The sequence below is a fragment of the Protopterus annectens genome, chromosome 3.part0 (assembly GCF_019279795.1).
Source record: "Protopterus annectens isolate FY-2018-M chromosome 3.part0, PAN1.0, whole genome shotgun sequence".
In the NCBI taxonomy this organism is placed as follows: domain Eukaryota; kingdom Metazoa; phylum Chordata; order Ceratodontiformes; family Protopteridae; genus Protopterus; species Protopterus annectens.
This window is the reverse complement of record NC_056731.1, coordinates 714,317,536-714,333,958: the sequence shown is the minus strand read 5'-3', so window position 1 is coordinate 714,333,958 and position 16,423 is coordinate 714,317,536.

Genomic DNA, 16,423 nt, shown 5'->3' with positions numbered 1-16,423 from the left:
AGTTTGAAGTGTTGGACATAATGACCAAAATGGTGATCTCCCGTTCCATTTCAATTTCTGACCCTCAACCCCTTAGTGTATATATATATATATATATATATATATATATATATATATATATATATATATATATATATATATATATATATATATATATATATATATATATATATATATATATATATATATATATATATATATATATATATATATATATATATATATATATATATATATATATATATATATATATATATATATATATATATATATATATATATATATATATATATATATATATATATATATATATATATATATATATATATATATATATATATATATATATATATATATATATATATATATATATATATATATATATATATATATATATATATATATATATATATATATATATATATATATATATATATATATATATATATATATATATATATATATATATATATATATATATATATATATATATATATATATATATATATATATATATATATATATATATATATATATATATATATATATATATATATATATATATATATATATATATATATATATATATATATATATATATATATATATATATATATATATATACATGTATGTATATATATATATATATATATATATATATATATATATATATATATATATACATATATATATATATATGTGTGTGTGTCATTAACTCAAACCATTAATTAGTTACCTTTTTCTTTAGAGCTGGTGGCGCTTCATTATTATTTATTATTTTACATTTGTTAACAGGGATAGTCAAACTCCACAAAACATCTTACATAGGGAATAATATCATAGGTATAAATACAGTGATATTTAAAGTAAGTATAAATATACATTGGCATCATTAGTTGTAACAACAAATATATAGGATAAAATAATATTATACATTGAATATAAAAAATATCAAATTAAGGAGGAAAGAGTTTTTTTTTTTTTTTAGAGGGTAATTGAGAAAACGTTTATTTATTAGTCAGGTTAGTAAAGAAAGTGAATGAGGAAAAGAAAGGGGACTAGAAGAAGAAGATATATCAGATATATAAGTAGGGAGATTCATAGGTTGAGGAAAAGGTATACAGAGGAGAGATTAGCCTGGGTTGATACAGGAGCAGATCCAGGCGCTATATAAGTAGTCTTATTTATTTCTTGAATTGAGTTATGTTACTGATGTTTTAAAATATATTGTGGAATAAAGTTCCAGATTTTAGAGATATGGTGGGAATGGAGGAAATTCCCAGCCCTGTTGTTACTTTTGGAAACTTGCAGGAGGGTTTTATGTGTAGATTGGAGGTGACGAGTATTATTATATGGCTTGAGTAAGTATTGTAATGCTGGGAATTTGTCAGTCTGGTTTAGTAAGTGGTGGGTAAAAAATAGTTGACTATAGGTTAGGTAATGGGGGAGCTCTAACCAGTTTAATTGATGTAGGGAGGAGCAACGGTGGGACCTGTGAGGGGAGACAGTGGCAAACTTGGCTATTTTATTATAACAGGATTCAAGTTTGGAAAATTCAGTTTTGCTAAGTGTGGTAAAGATTGGGGAGGCATAGAATAGAGTAGAACGAAGAGCAGTCCTAGTAATGTCTAATCTGGATTGGTTTGTATGAAATGGATTAAAACGGTAGAGAGACCCAAGTTTGATATGATTTTTTTTGATAGATTAAGATAGATGAATGTCACATTTCAATTTATCAATGATAACACCTAATAATTTAGTTTGTGAGATGGTGGTTATGACTGTGTTGTCAAAGGAAAGTATTTGAAAATAGGGTATTGTTAAAGATGATTTAGTGGGGTAAAAAAGCATCAGCTTGGTCTTGTTTAAATTCAGTGTAAGGTTAGCTTTATTAAGCCAAGATTCTACTTGGAGAATGGATTGTTGTGTGATTTCTTGTAGCAGTGAGAGGGAGGATGCTTTACATATTAGAATAGAGTCATCTGCATATTGAATAACTGAAGATAAAGGAGTGCATTTATGCAACTGATTAGTGAATATGTTGAATAACAGGGGGTCCTAGTATGGAACCTTGTGGGATATCAGTATTAACAGGGAGTAGAGATGATAGTTCTTGGTTCCACCTAATAGCTTGTTGCCATTTGGCTAGTTAACTGTGGAACCATAGTAGGGTAATGGGACTAATGTTTAAGGTGGCTAGCTCTGATAGTAGTTTCTGGTGCAAAACTGTGTCAAAGGCCTTAGAGTGGTCTAAAAAGATAGCAGAGACAAGCATGTTTTTGTTTCTGTGGTGATTTATATTGTTGGTAAAGCTGAGAAGGGTGGTTGTGATGTTATAGTGGGGACGAAAACCATGTTGATTGTGAGAGAGGAGTTTGTTGGATAAAAGGTGATTTAGGAGTTAGATGTGAACACATCTTTCAAGTATTTTTGAGATGGGAGAAAGGATAGCAATAGGCCTATAGTTGATGAGTTAAGTGGAGTTTCCTCCATTATGCAGGGGAGTGATGTAGGAGATTTTCCAGAGAAGTGGAACATAGTTTTCAGTGATAGAGCGATTGATAAGGATGGATATGGGGTATGCAATGACCTCTGCAGCAAGTTTGAGAAATTCTGATGGTAGATTATCCGCAGCAAGGCTGGTAGGTTTGAGTTTTTTTAAGTAATTTACATATGGTATCAGTTGGAACAGGTCGTAATGAGAAGGAATTTGTGCGATGATTATTAATGGTAGGAACCTTAGGTGATATATTTTGGTCATGTTTATTAAGAGAGTGTATTGAGTCTATGAAGAAAGAATTACACCGAGTTGCTATGTTATCTCCTAAGGAGGATGTAATAGGGCTAGGGGAGGTATTATTGCTAGGGTGAAGGAGCTTGCCAATGGTGAACCAGAATTGTTTGGGGTTGTTTTGGTACTTCTGTTGTGCAGTGATGTAATGTTTTTTTTGTCTGCTTTTATTTGAGACTTAGCTTTATTTCTAAGCTGTTTATACTGAGTTAACATATCCTGGCTTTTGTCAGTTAGCCAGTGTACCCATGCCGTGTCCTTTTGTTTTAAAAGAACTTTGGTGTTTTGTGATATCCATGGTGAATGGTGCATTTATTTATTCTAGCAGTTCTACAATGGGGTTAACTGTCTAAGATGTGTAGGAAGGTAGTGTTAAAGTGTTGAACTGCAACACCTAATGGTAATGCTTTTAGGGGAGACCAATCTATTTGTTGAAGTAGATAGTTGAATGTTTGGGTGCTGAAATTTGTTTTGTTACGGATTAGTTGGAAGACTGATTGTATAGGAGGACTGAGATTATGTCTAAGCAAAAATGTGGGCAGATGATCACTGATACTGTTTGGGAGACAACCTGATTGGAGGAATGAAGGAGATTTATTAGTAAGAATCCAGTCCAGAATTGAGTGTCTGTTAGATGTTTTATCTATTCTTGTGGGATCTTGTATAAGCTGGTAGAAGACATGTAGATTAATAGAGTTAGGAGAATTATTGTTGTCATAGGTGGTCCAGTCTATATTGCGATCTTCCATTATGATTATTTCCTGGTGGTAAGTTGAAAAAAGCCAGTGGAGAACATCTTCAACTGTTGTTGAATTTTCCCCTGGGGGTATATAGATAGCCACAATGATCAAACTCTTGCTTTTATTAATGTTAACTTTAGTGAGAAGGATTTCACCACTGTTAAATGAAGGAAGATTAGTGTTAATAAGGCGCAGTGTTAAGTTTTGTTTGAACATTATGACTACACCACCTCCTCATTTAAATTGGTGGTCAAATCTTTAAAGGTTATATCCAGGAGGTATGATTTCATTGTTTTTAATATGTGGTTTGAGCCATGTTTCAGTCAAAATGGTAATGTCAGGATAATATACATCAAGTAGGCCATGTAGATCATGAACTTTATTTAGTACACTTCTTACGTTTATATTAAGCAAAAGAAGAGAGTGTCCTTTGTGATAAGAGGGGATGATAGGGGAGTTCATTAGGGAATGTATAGAAGTTATGTTCTGAGTACATTGAGGGCCAGGATTGAGATTGATATCACCACTCTGTTGTAGTTTAGATAAATACAATAGTCAATGGTTTGTTGAGAGAGGCTCAGCTTTAGAGATAAATTTATGGTATTTGAATGGAAAAAATGTGGTGTGAGTAGTGTTGTGGCAGCTGGGTGTAATATAGTGGTTATAAGGGGTGGTTTTGGGATGTGAAAGAGTAGCTGTGGAGTGGAGGGGTTGATGAAAATTGATGGGGGTGTGGAACCATGTAAATAGATAAAGGAAGATAAGTGTGGATAACTTAGCAGTATGAAGAGAGAGGATTTTTGTCATGAGTATTGGGACAATAGTGACATAGGTAACATAGGGTCTGTATCAGAACATCGAAGTTTTAAAACTTTGAATGTTCTAATATCAACCCTGTTTTGAGTGAACGCTAAAAATAGCGAAGCTGTGGCTTCACTATTTTCAGCGCTGTGGTGGAAATTTACAGGTTGGGTTCAGGTAAGTGTGCAATTGTGTGGTTGTTAGGATTAGGGTGTGGGTTAGGTGAGTTAGGGTTAGGGGCGGGTTAAGTGAGTTAGGGTTAGGGTGTGGGTTAGGTGAATTAGGGTTAGGGGAGGGTTAAGTGAGTTAGGGTTAGGGCATGGGTTAGGTGAGTGTGCGATAGTGACGGACCTTAGGGTTAGGGTTTGGGTTAAGGTAAGTGGATAGATAGTAGTGTCTGTATAGTTTAGTCTAGGGTTAGTTGTAGGATTATAAATGTATGTGTGTGTATTGATGTTTTTTAGGTGTGCTTGTGTTGTGTGTATGTGTTTCGGAATAGCAAATTTTTTCCTAAGGAAATAATTCGCTGTTCTGAATGTTCGATATTATGTGGTTTAGATATTTTAGGTTCGATGAAATAGTGTTTGCTCTTTTCATCTTTTGATAATGTGCTATAAATGCGTAACATAGTGTGTCTTGAATAAATAATCATAAGATTTGAGGGGAAATAAAGAATGGAAGTCAAAAAAGGTTAGTAATGTTTGTAAATGTATATTAGATGGCCTAAGTAAAATGTAGGAAGAGAGAGTGAGTTGTGAAGAACAGAAGTGTATGTATTATGGGAAGGGGAATATTGAAATGGAAAAGTGTGGTTAGAGAAGAGGAAAATAATGGGAGGGTGAAGGTCAAATGTGATTGGATAACTACTGTTAAGGTAAGAGGAAGGCGTAGTAGATTGTGACTGGTTGTAACTGAATGAGAGGTGTGTTTAGTTAGAGATAAATGTTGGGGTATCGGGGCAAGTGCGAAGTGGGGCAGGGTAGTGGACCGAAGTTATCCAGAGTGCAGCGAAGGACGAATGAAGTGGGTAGAGCCAAGGACAACCACACACAGTCAGAAACAATCAAGCAATCACTGTACTAAATGTCAAGGAAGGAAAGATACAGTACAGTTAAGTCAGCAAAACAGAGAAAGAAGAAAAAAGCGTACTTTTAAAACAAAGCTTTATATTTGAATACCAGAGATAGAGAAGAAATACAAAAATATGTAAGGGAAAATGCTAAGGAAAGCTAGATATCAACAACAAATAGCGAGTATTAACAGGGAAACACCAAGGATGGTGTTCCAGTAGTGTGCTCTCCTGGCAAGATAGCAAATGTATTTAAAAAAGAAATAAGCTAAGATAAAAAAATAGAAAAATTAACATACACAATAAATGTGTCTTTGAATAAGGGAAAAACAGCCGTGATGTTCCTTAGAGCAATGAAGGACAGCCGTGATGTTGAACTTGCAGTACGGGTTAATTGATATGTACTTGTTTTAATGGTAGTGTAGCTTGTGAAATATTATTAGCAGCTGACCAGACAGACACCGTACTACTGTATCCCTTAATATTTATTTGTATTAGTACAAATTCTTGCCAAACAGTTAATACTGTCATAGTTATTTCAATTCTATTATAACACAGCTAGACACAAAGTAAACACTGATGTACATTCAGTCCAAAGACGTTACTAAAGAGTGAAAAATATTGTCCAGCTTATATACTCTTTTAAATGTCAAACAATGTTATTTCTAATGCCCTTGTGACCTGTTATTCTGGTTTCCATTTGTGTCATGAAAAAGTCCATTGGTTATTTCTAGCCTGGACAGTTTCTGTTGAAATGACAAATATTGTTTTATGTCCTTCTTTGGTTATTTTCGTCCTTGCTGTATCTGAAAACGTCATAAAAAGTCTCTCCACATCATCTTTGCGTCACTTGAAGTGTCTGTATTTTATTTTATTTATTTATGCATCTGAAAGCTTACAGAAAGTCATCTTCCTTTTTTCTACAACAGGATGCCATTTACAGTAAGCCCACAGCTATATGTTATTAATATCTAAGCTGAACATTTGCAAGAAATCTTTTTTAATAAAAAGGTCATCACTTAACTGTTCTTGCTAAACAAGCCATATTATTTTGAATGGCCTTGCATATTTTCTTTACTGAATGCACACTATAATTTTGGGGAAACGCATTTTAATTTATACAATTTCTATCAATTCCCCATTTTTAATTAAAACCAAGAACATTGTAAGACAATTTACAACACAATACGATCTTCAGTACTTTGAATCCCTTGGTCTGTTGCAACATACGGATCCCTTGCATTCAATGCTATCTCTTCAGAGTGTTACATTACCAATGGCTGTTACTTGATTAATACCTTTAACACAAATCTTAACACACATGCAAACTGTTGTAATTAAGCAGATAATGATGATAAGAGCAATTAATGCAGAAATTATAGTACCCCACCATCCTGAAAACAATCCACTTAGCCAGTAGTTAAACTAAGCATGTTTTATTTTTGCAGGTGTCAGACACATAGCTGTTATTACTTATCTATTCTTAACTGCTTTCATGCTTGCTTAATCAAGTTGTCAGCCTTGCAGTTACACAGAAGCATTTCAAAATCTTGTCAAGCTAACCCTTGGTTTACAAGGCAAAACCTTGTATTAGAAACAAGCATATTTCTTTTGCATTGCAGCATACATCTAATTTCATTATTGTTTTGGGAAAAGAATATTTACAATATCTATCAATTCTTCCTTTTTTAATTATCAAGGAAAAAAAATGCAAAAAAAAGCAATTTACAAGAAAATCTGATCCTCTATTTAATAGCCTTTCTTCATTGTTAACTATAGTTACTTGTTTGACAGTTTTACAACTCTATTTTTATAAGATTCTTTAAACATAAAACCTGTATATGTAACCTTTACAGGGACTGCATGTAATGGCATTTCCCTCTGTAAGGAATCTGGCTAAAAAAAACAACAATTTGACTTACTATGTGCCTTTGCAAACAAATTTTGCATGTCCAGAAACATATTGAAATCAGGTATCCGATCATGATGTCCCTGTTCTCATGATCTATTATATCTGAGTATCTCTCCCCATTTTTTCTTTGCAACTGTTTTATTTGCATTTGCCTTTGTATGTACAATTTTTAACAGACTATTACAGTACTGATACTGTTTGATTATTAACTTACACTGATTTTTATGAACCAACATGGTGTGCTGCTTTTGCTTGGATTTTTATTAACTGAAAAATGCTATTTGTCTAAGTTTTTATTAAGTTTTTTAATGACTCTGTACTTTACTACCTGTATGTATTTTTGTGTATTAATCCCAAGATGGCAGTTACACCAGTCTGACTAATGATGTTCTTGCTGTACTAGTTTGTTTATAAGACTGTTTGCTGTTATATTTTATGTAAGACATTGTTTTGAAAATATATTACAGTCACTATTTTTTACCAATATTGATCGTGTTTGCTGTATGCATAAGCTGTTTTTGTAGACATACTGTACCTTTAATGTGGGGGGGGGGTGTTGACCCTCTCTTGTTACCACAGAACCTTTTGTCATTTAGGATTTATCATAGGTACTGCCTTAAATGTTACTCCATTTCCAGACGTAGATGTGGACTTACGTACTCAACATTTAATTGCATTGTTTAGTTTTGCATATACCATTTGCATTACTGTAAATGTATTTACTGTATCTGTATTAACTTTAACTCTACACTGCATCTGCATTAACTTTAACTTTACACTGTATCTGTATTAACTTTACTCTGTCTGTATGTCTGTAGGTTATTTCTGTGTTTATTCTGAAACTGTCCTGGCTTATCAAACCAGTAAAGTAATATTTATTTTTCTGTCTTTTTCTGTCCCCTTTGTTTAATTAATTAACATTGAGTTTTGCATACTAACATTGTCTTTCATTGCTTTAAAAGATCCCTGTACTTTTCTGACAACTAATAACCTGTTAATTTATTGCTTTAATGCCTATTGCCTGCCAGGACTTGGGTTATAGGGAGGAATATCCCCATATTCTACTGGTCATAATTTACCATTTTTATTATGCTGTTAGTGTTTGTAATTACCCTTTTCAGTAAGGCAAGGGGTCTGTCCTTCCTTCTGTTTATTGCTTACCTCCTTTTTCTGTGTACCCTGATGTTTGCAGGTTATTTACATATATGCTCTTTTCTATTTATGATTTACCTGTTCCCACTGTTCTGTACCCCTCTTCATATCCTCTCCCGCCTCTTTGGGGATTAGATATTGCTTCTGAAAAGGAGGAATGTAATCCAAAGGATTTCTTACACTCACTGGTACTGCTAATTTGCCACAGTCTGTCTTTGATGTAGCCCATAAGGGCTAAAATTGTGATTTGATTTGCTCCCATTTATCCCGCAGTTGTGAATGTCTCTTGGTAATGTCTTTTTTATAGTCAATTACAATTACAATTACAAAGCAAGGAAATTGCTGATCTGTATTTTAACTGTTTTCCACTGTGGCAGACCATAAAACCTTGTTATTGAAATCAATTACTATTCCCAGTTTGCCGAGAATATTAACTCCAAAGATTGTTATTCCACACCTGGAATTCATAAGAAATGTACCCTGTATTGAAGATCCATTTTCTGTGAAACATATTTTAACTGGCTTACTGCTTATGACCATGCAAGTGCTGCCATCAAAGCCTTGAATGTAAGATTTTTTGAACTGATTTACAGGTAACTGTTTATTAGTGACTGAGACTCCTGCCTCTGTATCAAGTAGGACATATTTCCATAGTGTCCCCTCCACCCATACGTCCACTAACGGGTGTCCGTCCTTTCCATGTTTAAAATTTGTGAGAAAGGTTACTTGGGTGGGGGGGGCACACCCATAATCAGAGTCATATTCATTCTGATCTACTTTCCTGGGTATGTCTCTGATTACACCGATTGCATGTTCTGCTCCCTGTTGACTGTTAGTGTCTTCCTGTCTAATGTGTACTTTGTACTTTCAATTTCACGTTTTAATTCCTGACTTGCACTGTGTGTGAGATTATATGGTGGGTTTCTCTGTACTCCATAGGGCATACTTTGTTTTTTCTGTATCCCTCTGTGTTTGTTCCTGTGATTGATTGTCCCTTAATGTATTTTCTTTATCTTGATTTCTTTCCTTATTTTGGGGTTTTGAAGAAGCACTATTATCTGCATAGATACCCTTTTGTATTTTACTTTCCTTACATCTTTTGTAATATGGACAATCCTGTTTAATGTGGCCTATTTTCTTACAAGTAAAACATATCACCTGTTTTTCTGAACTTCGTTGTGTATCTGTCTGTAACTCTGGTGGAGCAGAAGCTGCTCATGTCCCTCCTGTGTCCCTCCTGTGTTTGTTCTTTTATCAGACCATGTATTATGTCCCCTTCCTTTTCCCACGTAGTCTACAAGCTGTTTTTGTACATTTTTATGTGCAACCGCAATACTGCGTACTTCTTTTAAACTGTCTAGCACTCTGGGTTTTCTATTGCTCCAGGTGGAGTTTGAGATATGTAATCTTTGAGTCTGTATCCGTCTGTTTGGCAGAAATTGATTTTAAAGCTGCATCTGCATTTTGCAGAATGTCATTAACTGTCTGACGGAATTGCTTCAACATACCATCTTGCCTGACCAAAACTTTATTTTGTTTTTTACTGTCATGCTATTTAGACTGTCTGATCATTTTTAGATAGTTTTTTAATTTTTTAAATGATGGAAACTGGCATTACCTTATCTGTGTGTTTAAAACAGTGATGTGAGTCTAGACACTCACCAGTTTCAGCTGCGTGCTTTGCTTAGACATCTGCCAAAGCATTTACTGTAGCCTCTTCTGTATTACATATTTTATGTGCTTTGATTTTGACAATACTAAACTTTCCCTGTAAATCATTTTGGGAATCAATGCCCATAACTCCCCTAGTATTAGAGCATGTTTTAGGGATTTGCTAACACTGTTGAATCCCCTTCTGACCCAAACTGGCATGAGTAAATGCAAAAAAAAAAAAAAACATTTAAATGAAGCATCATTTCAAATAGACTACACAGTGTATGTCAACCATTGTTTAAATGCCAACATATTGAAACTAAATTCCTTTCTTGTCTTGCCACTGAGGCAGAGTCTGCAATAAATAAGATATATATCAGCAGGAGAAATAACTGTCATTTCTGCTGAACACTACCCAATGTCAATTGTTGGATTTAGTACCCCTTGTAAATCTTGCTGAGCTTTTTCTGTCTTGTCAGATTAACCTCTTTAGTTTGTGCCCTTAGTAAATGTTGTTGGGCTTCATGTGATTATTACATTAAACCAGAAATGTCATTATGTAAAGTCTGAATGCTATGCTGAGTCTGTTGCTCTAAATTACATCATTGTCCCTTACTACTGTCCCTAGGGAAATTTTGAAAAGCTGTGAAAACCTTTTCTTTAAAAGGTTAATATTAATAGCACACTTTACTATGTTAGAACTTTCTTCTTTCTGTACATCTGCAATATTTACTATAAATAAATGGTTTATGTAGTGTATTACATTACTGACAATAATTGCATACACTTGTACTGTATGAGATTTAGGTGACTGCAGAAGGTACATTTAACTGTTGTATATGTAAGAACTAACAATGCTAGAATCAAACAGATTGTTTATCAGAATAGGCTGTATCTTATGGTATGGCTTACATACTAGACTCCTGTGTCAAGATAGACATAAGTTTGGAAAGTTACTTTCACATAAAAAGCAGCCTTTATGAATTGCTGTACATTTTATGCATGGATTATAGGCATTTATGAATTTACAAACAACTGTTATTTAAATTCTGAACATTAAACATTTCAGATTTACATTTCTTGTCTGACACAGAAGGTTTAAACCATGTAAATTTATATCTACAATATGTGGGCATTGTAAAGTTAACTGTCTGTTCTGGCATCCATGTTATAACTGTGAAGAATTGACCGTATTTTGCGTAGATGACAAACAGGTGATCGGACTGAAGTCACTTAGAAGACACAGTGTCCTTCAACAGATTAATTGATAGTGGAACTTCGCAGGACAGCTTCTGCGGTGTCACTCTGTATCCACCAATGAAGTACCGGAACTGTTGATCTGTTGATCCACTGGAACTGTCAATCTGTTGAACTCACGAAAAATGTAAGGCCTTTATGAAAAATTAATTGTTGGTAACAGATAAAAATAGGTTGTGGCCAGTGGGCTAGGCTCACAGCCAGTGGGCTAGGCTCACCACTGTAAAATAGTATTAGCAGCTGACCAGACAGACACCGCACTACTGTATCCATTAATATTTATTTGTATTAGTACAAATTCTTGCTAAATAGTTAATACTGTCAGAGTTATTTCAATTCTATTATAACTTGGCTAGACACAAAGTAAAGACTGATGTACACTCAGTCCAAATACATCACTAAAGAGTGAAAAACATTGTCCAGTTTATATACTCTTTTAAATGTCAAACTGTTATTTTTAATGTCCTTGTGACTTGTTCTGATTTCTGTTTGTGTCATGTAAAAGTCCATTGGTTATTTCTAATCTGGACAGTTTCTGTTGAAATGACAAATATTGTTTTATGTCCTTCTTTGGTTATTTTCTTCCTTGCTGTATCTGAAGACTTCACAAAAAGTCTCTCCATGTCATCTTTGCGTCACTTGAAGTGTCTGTATTTTATTTCATTTATTTCTGCATCTGAAAGCTCACAGCAAGTCAACTTACTTTTTTCTATAACAGGATGCCATTTACAGTAAGCCCACAGCTGTATGTTATTAATATCTAAGCTGAACATTTACAAGAAATCTTTTTAATAAAAAGGTAATCACTTAACTGCTCTTGCAAAGCAAGCCATATTATTTTGAATGGCCTTGCATATTTTCTTTACTGCACACACAGTATAATTGTGGGGAAAAGCATTTTAATTTATACAATATGTATCATAGCTGTTAAACAGAAAGAATGGCCCAAATGCAGATTTTGTTGTATTAGCTTCACAATAAATGTGTCTTTGAATAAGGGAAGAACAGCCATGATGTTCCATAGAGTAAGGAATGACAGCCACGATGTTTAACTTGCAGTATGGGTTAATTGCTGTGTACTTCTTTTAATGGTAGTGTAGCTGTTATAAGTAACAGAAAGAATGTCCCATGTAGATTTTGTTGTATTAGCTTCACAACATAAAATTGTTGTACAAAAACATGCATAACAAACCCGAAAACCACACCCCTAGTGTTTGCTCAGTCTGAGCTGCCGCTATCACCAGTGGTCGCACAATGAGTAGAAGTCATCTTCAAATAATCCTGTATTTAGAGACTTCCTAAAAGTTTATATTCTTAAGTTAAAACTGCTGCCCTGGCCTTTGACTGCTTCTCCTACTTCAGAAGTTGTTTTGAAAAGACAGACCCTATCTTTTCAGAATTTAATGAGAAGTATGGTGAAATACTCTTATAGATAATTTAATTATATGAGAAATTATTTAATGTTGCAAGAAGTTACAAACACACTTGAACTAGTAAAGAACTTAAGGGAATCCTTAGCTAAAGCTTAATAGGAACTTAAATAACCATTAAAACCAAAATGGCTACAAATTCTTATTTCATTATTTGAGGAAGTTAAGAGGTAATATCCAAATGATATTCAGAGGATGTCAACTGTAATGCAGATGATTCTGACCCAAACAAAATGCCAATAAAGTTAGGTTAAATTTTACTCCACTGACAGGTATAGCTATTCCTTAGTCCCAGCCACTCCATAAAAAATTATAATGGAGCAAGTCCTGTCACCCATCTCAAAAGATGGGGAAAAAATCCATAGGTGCTGGTAACATGTTATGAAAAAAATTGGTCACATTTCCATGTTTACATTAATAATGCAAAAATAGGGTGTGATGCTGCCATGTTGTGGTGGTGTATTTAAGCAATGGGAGATAGTACAAATGACATTAAAATATTTTGGGTAATGAAAAGACATTTTGAGATGTAAATACTCTTGGTAAAGCAGTTACGACTATGACTTCTGTTATAACTGCATTCACTTCATAAATGCCATTTGATGAACAAATGCTGCAGTCATACATGAACATTTAAGGCACAGTGTTGCCAGTGATACTTGCTATCTAACGCAAATGGTTTTGTAGATTAATATTGTTTCGAACTATTGTGAAATTATTACATGCTAATTTGCATAGTTTTGGTAGTATCACTAACAGTATGCTATCCTTTCCCATCATAGATAATTAGAAAGCTTTTGAACAGGTGAGCAATTTGCCACACTGATCTCTTGGGTCTGTCTTGCACACTTATAAAATCTACAGTTAAAAACTCAGCTTTTACAGTCAGACCTGATACTAACACCAATATATAGTTCATTATCTACCAAACAGATGTCACATTTTACATTTTTGTAGCTTATATCATTTATCAGAAATTATAATTCTAATGAAGTGTGTTTTAAGGGGTCTGTATTAGATGAACAAATGCTTAAAATGTCGAGTACGACATACTCAACAGCTTTTAAGTGAACGTTCATCTAAATGAAACCTCAGAATTTCGAAACAAGGAGTTTCGAAAATTTATATTGGCCAGGCATCAGGAAGCCAATGCCTGATGGCTAAAATGTACTGTACACCATTACAACCTCCCCCCCCCAAAAAAAAAATCGACAAACAAAATAAAGTGGGGGGCTTTCACCCCCCACACCCCCCTACTTAAATATACCAACTCTGAGATCACACCACAGTGGAGGACTGTCATAACATTACACAGGGTGAACATCAAGACCGCACCACAGTGGAGGACTGTAAGAACTGCTAGACAGGGTGATGCATTAGTATTTATACAGAGATGGAACATCCGGATGACAACATAATAAACTTGTAGTTTATTATTATGAATGTGACATATAAATATATGCTGTGAAAATATAGTTTTCAAGTACAGTAGACTTAGAAGTATGAAGAGTTATTTCATACCTAATTATTTTTGCATGAATAAGTGTGCCACAATGCCATATGGACATGATACATCAGTAAGTTGCAGTGGACCAACTGTAACTTTTCGAAAATTCTAATTTTGGCATTTTCAAATTTTGCTATTATAGTACTTCGACATTTATGGGTCGATAATTACGTTTTCAAAGAAATTAACATTCAATAACTTAATATAGACCCTGTTTTAAGTACAGGATTTTAGTTAAAGGCTCTCTGGAAGAAAATGGTTTTCTGACTTTGAAAATCTCATGAAGCAAATGTGGTAATTAGCCCCCAGTTGTTCATGATTGAGTTAAACCTCTCCATTTGTTTCAGTCCTGAGGCCTGGAAAAAACATTGTAATATCATTAGAAAAGGGTATCCCAGTCATGGACAGTGGTTAATTATAGACATTATTCTCACTGGCTTCATATGTAAAATCATAAAACATTCTCTCAGACCTCATTAATCTGGATATTAAAAATCTACTTGACCTTAGTGTGGTATTGTCAAAGACAAGCCCTGCCTGTATAATTTTGAAAAATTCACTAAAGCAGTGGACAACTGTTGCACATTACATACACAATATCTGGAGTTGGCCAAGGCATTTAACACTATTCATCATGCAGGCATTATTGACAGAATTATAAATTTGGATATAAATCCATATGTTTTACAGTGGATAATAAACTGGTTGCTTGGCAGAAATCATGTGGTTAAAATCATAGGTATCACTTCTGACAGCAATAATTTTACCAGTGGTATACCACAGGGCTTTGGTTTGTGCCTTCTCCTATTAATAAGATATTTCCCAGATCTTCAGGCAAACTTTCCTGGCCTATAGGTATCTAAGTATGCAGAAATTGTACATTGGATGTTATTTGATCTTCCACTGGCTTTCAGTTGGTTAGTCTGTGTAAACAGTTGATGCAAGGGTAGTAGTCTCAAATGTGAAAACATGCATAGTTTATTTTGATAAAATTAAACATTTCTACATTGTATCATATAGGCAGCACCTCTATCCAATCAGAAACATGTTATAAGGGATCTAGGCACTCCTGTTGAGAAATGCCTTCTCTTCCTACCATCGTTTCTCCATAGTAGTTTGGGAAGCTTTCTAGTTGGTTGGTCTGATTTACAATGGTATCTCTTCTAGATCCAAAAAAATTGTAATTATTCTGTATTCATGTTTTATCAAATGCAATGCCCTCTCTCTTTCTCACTATATATATATATATATATATATATATATAAAATTTGTCTAAACATATCACTCAAGTTGAGAGACTTCAGAGATTCTTACAACTGATGTCATGGAGACTCTAGATATCCATGCATACTGGCAGCCCTCTCTTTGCCCTTGGTTGCTTATAGATTCCTGCAAAGGGATCTGTGTCTAACTATTTATATACATGAGAGATCTTACCCTCTTTGACCTCCTATATCTTTGCAGAATAAATGGTTCCTCAAATACCTGGTTAAAGAAACTAAACCTTCAAACATATAAATTAGACATGGCATAATAATTTCATATCCCAAGCTCACTTCTGGAACAGGATTCCAGTAAATGTCAATATGCAAATGATAACAAATGTGCTGTATGGTTTTCACAGGACTGTGGAATGAGTGGGCATGGTTTTAACTCCCATTAAAGTAATGGATTTGCATATTAGGTGCAAGTAGGGGAGCCATCAGGAGCTGGTCATACACAGTCTGAAAGAAATGGCAAGAAGAAATCCAAAGCTATAGAGGAGTTAGCCCGATTGTCCAGTGGGAATAATCTGGTCAACATAATAAATGCAAATAAATTATGAAATAGTAAATTGATTTCAAATCTCCTTTTCAGAAAAGAGCAAGGGGAGTTCAGGAGGCAAGATAACAGTTATGAGAAGATGGAAAAAAATTCCCAATGTTTGTAGATGAATGCATTTTGATAGCTGAAAAATAAACATCAGAAATTTAAAGACTGAAGGGAATCAACAGTATTACAGTGCAGCCTAAAAGATTTAGAAATATGGCAAGGATAAGGGATGTGTAGTGGATGATAATAACAGAGAACATATACAAATGGAAGTAAATATAAATGGCTATAATTCGAGA